The sequence below is a fragment of the Bubalus bubalis genome, chromosome 17, assembly GCF_019923935.1.
Source record: "Bubalus bubalis isolate 160015118507 breed Murrah chromosome 17, NDDB_SH_1, whole genome shotgun sequence".
Lineage (NCBI taxonomy): Eukaryota > Metazoa > Chordata > Mammalia > Artiodactyla > Bovidae > Bubalus > Bubalus bubalis.
Genome location: NC_059173.1, coordinates 68,594,707 through 68,601,716, shown reverse-complemented (window position 1 = coordinate 68,601,716; position 7,010 = coordinate 68,594,707). Strand labels below are relative to the sequence as shown.

Genomic DNA, 7,010 nt, shown 5'->3' with positions numbered 1-7,010 from the left:
TGTCACCCTGTTATTTTAACTTATATGCAGAGTACATCATGTGAAACGCTGGGCTGGATGAATCCCAAGCTGGAATCAAGATTGCCAGGAAAAATTTCAACAACCTCAGATATACAGATGATACCACTCTAATGGCCAAAAATGAAGAGGAACTAAAGAGCCTCTTGATGAAGGTGAAAGAGGAGAGAAAAATCTGGCTTAAAACTCAACACTCAAAAAAATTAGGATTATTACACCCAGTCTCATTATTTTATGATAAATAGATGAGGAAGAGGTGGAAGCAGTGACAGATTTTATTTTCCTGGGCTCTGAAATCACTTCGGACAGTGACTGCAGCCATGAAATAAAAAGACAAATGCTCCTTGGAAGGAAAGCTATGACAAATACAGACAGCATATTTAAAAGCAGAGACATCACTTTGCCAACAAAAGTCCCTATAGTCAAAGCTCTGCTTTTTCCAGTAGTCATGAATGGATGCCAGAGTTGCACCATAAGGAATACTGAGTGTTGAAGAACTGATGCTTTCAAATAGTGGTGCTGGAGAAGGCGCTTGAGAGTCTCTTGGACAGCAAGGAGATCAAACCAGTTAATTCTAAAAGAAATCAACACTAAATATTCATTGGAAGGACTGATGCTGAAGCTCCAATACTTTGGCCACATGATGTGAAGAGCTGACTCATTGGAAAAGACTCAGCATCTGGGGAAGATTGAAGGCAAAAGGAGAAGCAGGCAGCAGAGGAGGAGATACATGGTGTCACCGACTCAATGAACGTGAATCTGAGCAAACTCCAAGAGATAATGAAGGACAGGGAAGCCTGGCGTGCTGCAATCCATGAAGTTGCAAAGACACAACTTAGCTACTGAACAACAACAATAAGGGGTGTCTAATTAGCATAAACTAGGTGTGGTTGAAAGGGGTTTATTGTGAAAACAAAGAACACTCCTCCCACCCCATCACTTTCCCTTTCACTCAGGAAATTCCAAGGTTAAGAGATGGTCCTGCCTCAAGAACCAGGAACAAAGACTAAAATACATATTTCTTATTATATCACAAGATCACATTGGTATAAAAGGGGTGATGGGAGATGAAACAGTGGAGGAAACAGGTGTCCAAGTATAAAAGGATCTTATTAAAGTTATATGTATCCAGCAGTCATTAGGGAAATACTGAAATATTCAAAGGGAGTGATATAGTCATATTTGCATTTTCCAGAGATCCCTCTAGAAACAGTGTGGACAGTGGATGGAGACATGCGAGACTGACAGCCAACGCCAGTGAGTACTGGGATAGAGCTATGGCGATGCCATTGAAGAGGCATAGGCAGATGGTAGAGATAGTACAAAGGTCAATTTTGTGGGACTTCATTGGATACCTGATGAGAGGAGTAAAGGGGAAGAAGAAATTAAGGATCACTCTTAGATTTCAAGCTTAGGTGACCAGGTGGACAGTGACCCAAGTATCCAAGCACCCAGTAGAGACAAAGAAGGACTGGCTTTCAGGCAGAAGTCAGTGAGAACTCTTTGGACTTGCTGACATCCCAGCGAATCATTCTAGTAGATATGCTAAGGAGGAAACTAGAGAGATATATCTGGAGCTCAGAAGAAATACCTTATAGGAGATAAAGATTTGGGAGTTATAGGCCTGTGGTTAGCTGTGGAAATAGCAAGCACTTCTAAGTGAGGCCAAGGTAAAAACATATGACACAGCCTTTTTGGAGCAAGCGTGCATGGAGACCCCTCTTCACCCATAAGAAGGAAGCCTAATTGGAGGGTACATGCCTGAGGGGGCTCCCCACTCTTGACAGAGCTCTCTGGCTAGGAGGGCAGGAGCCTGGATCTGCCTTACGGAGCTTTTCGGCAACATGGCTCTTAGGAAGCAGGTGCGCTCAGAGGAAGGCTTCTAACGTAAGGGCTTCCTGTGCAATGGCCACCACCGTGACTGTACCACCAGTGCAGAGCCGAACTGCTCCATGTGAAACCCGAATTACAGTATGTAGTGGCATGCAAGCTCTTGTATACTGTCAATCCTCATCCCTCCAGATTCTTTATTTGCAAATTCACTTACTCAAATTTATAACCTCAAAGTCAACACTCACAATGTTTTTGTGGTCATTTGTGGACATGCCTGGAGTGTCAAAAACTCGAGTCCCTGATGTACACAATGCCAACTGAGGTTGAACAGCTGATAGTCTCCCTTCTTGTTTCTAGTCTCATGCTGTAAATGAGTGTCCTTTTCAAGGCAGTTGGTATCATATATTTTACACTTTTGCACTTCTAGCTGGTAATTTAGCTGTTTAAAAATGGTCCCAGCGTAGTGGTGAAGTGTGGTCTACTGTTCTAAACACAAGGCTATAATGTGCCTTATGAAGAAAATATAGGTGTTAGATAAGCTTCGTTCAGGTATGAGCTATATAGTGCTGTTGGCTATGAGTCCAATGTTAATGAATCAATAATATATATTAAATAAATTGTCTTTAAATAGAAACATACACAAAACAAGGTCATGTATTGACCAAATTATGAAAGTCTGACCAGAGGCTTGCAGGAACCCAGCCCTGTATTTTCCCTAGGATTATGTATGCTCAGTTACTCAGTCGTGTCCAACTCTCTGTGGTCCCACAGGCTGTAGCCCACCAGGCTCCTCTCTCCATTGAATTTTCCAGGCAAGAATACTGAAGCAGGCTGCCATTTCCTCCTCCAAGGGGCCTTTGGACCCAGGAGCTAAACCCGCATCTTTGACCGGCAGGCAAATTCTTTAGCACAGCGCCACCAGCAGTGGCTGGCCATCCATGAATCCAGTGTTCACAGCGACCGCATAGGACGTAATTACTGCAAGCAACGAGGATTAACCACATTTGCACAAGTCTAAAATGAGCCAAGAGCCACATCAGTCCTAAACGAAGCTCCTAATTTATTTAAAACAGCTCATTATACACTCACCTAAGGTTCAGGGTAAGGTACTGGTTTTGAGTTTTTATTTGGGTGTCTGAGGATGGGGCAGGGTTGAGGGGAGATTTTCTCTTTGAATCGCCTGACCAGTGATTGCTGTCATGTGAACTGAAGAAGTAAAGCACATCATGGAGCCCAGGGTCCCATCCTGCCACGTATTTACTCTGTGATCACAGACAAGGGTGTGCTGTCTCTGAATTTTCATGCCTCGCCCATGAAACCAGGCCATGACACCTCGGATCCCTATCAGTTCTGACAGCTCATGATGCTGGAGCCAGTCCCAAAGCAAGAGACACTGCCATCCACCGTGACTTTAGGACGGCATAAGGCTTGGGAAGAAGGATTTACTGTAGTGCACTTCCTATATTCCCCAGAGCAACCTGAGGACAGACTCATTAGATTATTGATTTAAAGATTCTGCAACTCTTGTCTAATTTTAACTTTTATGACAGTAATAAACCCAAAGGAAAACTGTAAAACAGAGCAAAATACTCTCAATTATGTTAAACTTAAAATGGCATTAAAAGTAGAAAAGAAAAAAGAGAAGAGTGCCTAATTGTAATTATTTAAAGCAAATGACTTCAATGATCAAGGCTGGACCGAAATGCCGTGCATACCAGGCTACCCTGAGCATCCCACTCTGTCTTTTAGGTCTCTCCAAGGGACCCCAGCGTATCTTACCAGCAATTGAATGCTCCATTAAGCACTTGGCGAAGGACTGGACGGACATGTGTGACCCAGACATTTCCACAGAAGGTTAGCTTTCCAGATGGAGTCCTCATTTTCATAATGTGTGTAGGATTAAGATGTAATCCACTATTTCAAAGAATACAATAATACACAAAATACATGCTCTGATTTATTTTTCCTCTTCTTTAACTGTAGAGGATACATCAATAAACAGAATTTTTCTTCAACAAATGGTATCTCTCTTCCAAATTAGCAGAGGGTAACCTCAGGTGTTAATAGTAATGGAAAAAGTTGAGAGGATTAAGCGTGCACATACAAAGGATTTGTGCACACACACACACAAATTATCTTGCCTTATCATTTTCTTCAACCAAATGAAAAAATCACCACGCTATCTGCAGGCTCAGATCTAACATCTGAGGGGTCCGGCCACCTTCCCTTCCTCCACTGCCATCCCACACTTGGAGGGGTTCTACATGCACTGGTGTATTCACCAGCATACAGTGCCAGCCCAATCGCCTTTCTCAATGACGGAAAAGCCCTTGCAGGTGCTGGCAGTGCTTCAGAGCCGCTGAGCTGGGGAATTCTGAGATGCTGGGTACTCAGGATGTGGTCTAGAGGTGAGCATCTGGACCACATCCTTTGAGTTCCTCAGGTTCCTCACCCTGTGGGATGGGATACAACCAAACTGGCATCTCTCTGAAGATGTAATTTTTTTCTTTCTCCACATATGATAATGCATGTGTCTTTCCGTGGTTTTCATAAGTACTGCTCCAACTCTAAACATCTCAGTATGTTGAAAGCTGTTTCTCTTGGAGGATTCAAAGCATAACAATGTATTGCAGTGTGTGTAATACACTTGTAAGTGCATGAGCACTCTGGACTTCTGGGGGTATGGAGAGTCTCTTCTAGACGGAAGCATCTCAGGACATAAAATGAATAAAATTGGTGTTTCAGTGAGAAACAACTGTACTTTCCCCGGCACATTTATGAAATACAGAAATGTAACCTCATTGCTTTCCCTCCACTTGATCACCTCCTCTAGAAGCGCCATGAAAGCTCTGTGGCTGCAGGACTCAGTCTGTCTTTGGCGCCTGGCATCTACTGAATGGTCAATAAATGTTCATTGAATGAATACATTTAATTCGCCCTTTTAATCAGCAGAACGTCAGCGCCTCTGCTCCAAACAATTGGATTAATTTCAAAACCCACATAATAAAGGCAGTCTGTGTTCACCATCCCACATCTCTTTCTGTGGCTGGAGATGTTTTTAATCTTGGGAAATCCATGGGGCTGGGTGGTGTGCTTGCATAGTCCACATTAGGAGGACCCAACTTCCTTCTCTGGGGCTGCTCAAACAGTTATGTGTGTGCTTATCTTTTGACTTTAGGCAACAGACTGGGTCCTGGCAGCAGCAGCTGTGACGAGACGGCCGCTGGACAGGAGGAGAGCTGAGGGTGCCCAGTCCTCACCCCCTTCAGAACATCTTCACGACACACCCAATAGTCCCACATCTTCAGCCGGAAGCAGCCAGGATCCACGGCCTCTCAGTTAGTGTACTTTGCTCCTATCGTCTATTCCTCCCTAAATGTCCTGGCGCTCAGAAGTCTGCATGGCCAGAGGCAAGCGCACCATGGAAACTGTCAGGAGCTGATGAAAGGCAACGCCGCTCTCCTGCTCCAGTTTCTTCACCAAAAAGTCAGGGAGCAGGGGTGGATATTTCTCTGGCAGTCCAGAGGTTAAGCCTCTGTGCTTCTACTACAGCAGGGCACAGGTTCAGTCCTTGGTTGGGGAACTAAAATCCCACAAGCCACGTGTCGTGGCCAAAACTCATCACAATAAACTCAAAAAATGGGCAAAACCACTCACTCACAGGCAGCTAGGCCATCAGCCCAGCATCCACCTCAGGAGTGTCTCCAGAGACCCATACCCAATGACAGACATCAGAGAGACAAATCAGTAAGGGTCTGGGGGGAGGGGAACAAATCAGCGATATAAAAAAGAAAAGCCCCACTGCTGTTCAGGGGATCTTAATTCCCCAACCACAGATTGAACCTGAACCCTCCTCAGTGAAAGCTCAGAGACCTAACCACTGGACCACTGGAGAATTCAGCCAGCTGACAAAAGGCAGGAGGCTTTTGGTTGCTTTTCCCAAAAAAGGGGGTGTTCAAAGCATTTCAACCTTTTTAAATTGTAGTCCCTTAAACTAAATATACAAGATAAAAATACATTTAGAATTACAAACTTAGTTAAAAGACCTGCGATGATGCTGTCCTCATGTCATGCATGTGAAAAGAAGGTAGAAAACCCCCGACAGTGCACCCAGGGCTGTGGCGAGCTAGGGCCCCAGCGCAGCCTGGACCAGGGCCAAGAAAGGGCCGCTGCCCAGGTGCCCCTGCTGTCCTGCCTCCCACCTGCTGGGGCCCTGGGCGCCCCCCACCAGCCAACCTCTCTCCTGGCTGGCACAGGAGCCTTAGCAACAGACATGCCACATTCTCTCCTCTCATGGGGGATCCAATAGACGCATCCATGGGCAGCAGTCATCTGGAGCTCATACAGGCCCACCACACAACGCAGTCCACGGCCAAGCAAGTACCTCGTGACACACATGCACAGTGGTACAAGTGATCTCAGCTGTTACATAAACCTCATGAAGGCACAGGCGCAGTGGTACAAACCAATCTCAGCTGTTACGTAATCATTTACAAAATGTGGAGCAAGAAAGCCTGAACAGGCCATCTTGGCTAATGTGCTCTCTCCCCACACCCTTCCAACCTGTGCTCAAATACTAGCCCCAAGGAGGCCCATCTGACCGTCCTGTTTAATACTGCAGCCCACCTCCACCCAGAACACTGGACTCTCTTCACCCAGCTCCAACCTTTCATTTTCCAAACTCTTAGCACCTTCAAGAACAGAGAGACAGGCAGCATCCGCACAAAGCCCTTAAAAAGCTGAGGTTGTCAGGAAAGGAGCCAGGAACATGGCCCTGAGACAGCTCCAAGTGCTGTGGAGACACGAGGGAAAATAGATGTAGAAACGCGAGAGCCGGGCTGGAATAGAATGAGAGCAGGAATCCAGCGTTTGCTCAGAGCCTAGAAGGAAGTGAGAGCTGGGCTGGGTGATGGCGGACGAGGGGCACAGATGTGGCCTCTGGCAAATAGGGCCCGACTCGCCAAAGCATTGCCCTCCCTCCGAGGTCTCCAAACACACCCGCCTTTTACCAGGTCCTCTGTGTGCAGAGCTGTAACTGCACAGGGACCATAGCCGCTTCTGTGTAAGACACGCCTCTTTCCTAGCCCCACCCCCACCGCGCTCCGGGGAGCGCCCGACTTTTGCCCGCCCTGTACCATCACTGTGCATGTTGGACAGAT

The 7,010-nt window shown here is 46.1% G+C and overlaps 1 long non-coding RNA gene across 1 annotated transcript; it reads left to right on the top strand.

Annotated features, from left to right (window-relative positions):
* The first annotated feature begins 1,211 nt into the window (after positions 1 to 1,211).
* LOC123330027 lies at positions 1,212 to 3,870 on the top strand. Its single transcript, XR_006545720.1, has 2 exons — positions 1,212 to 1,275; positions 3,601 to 3,870. It is a non-coding gene; the product is annotated as an uncharacterized LOC123330027 (long non-coding RNA).
* Positions 3,871 to 7,010: the final 3,140 nt, after the last annotated feature.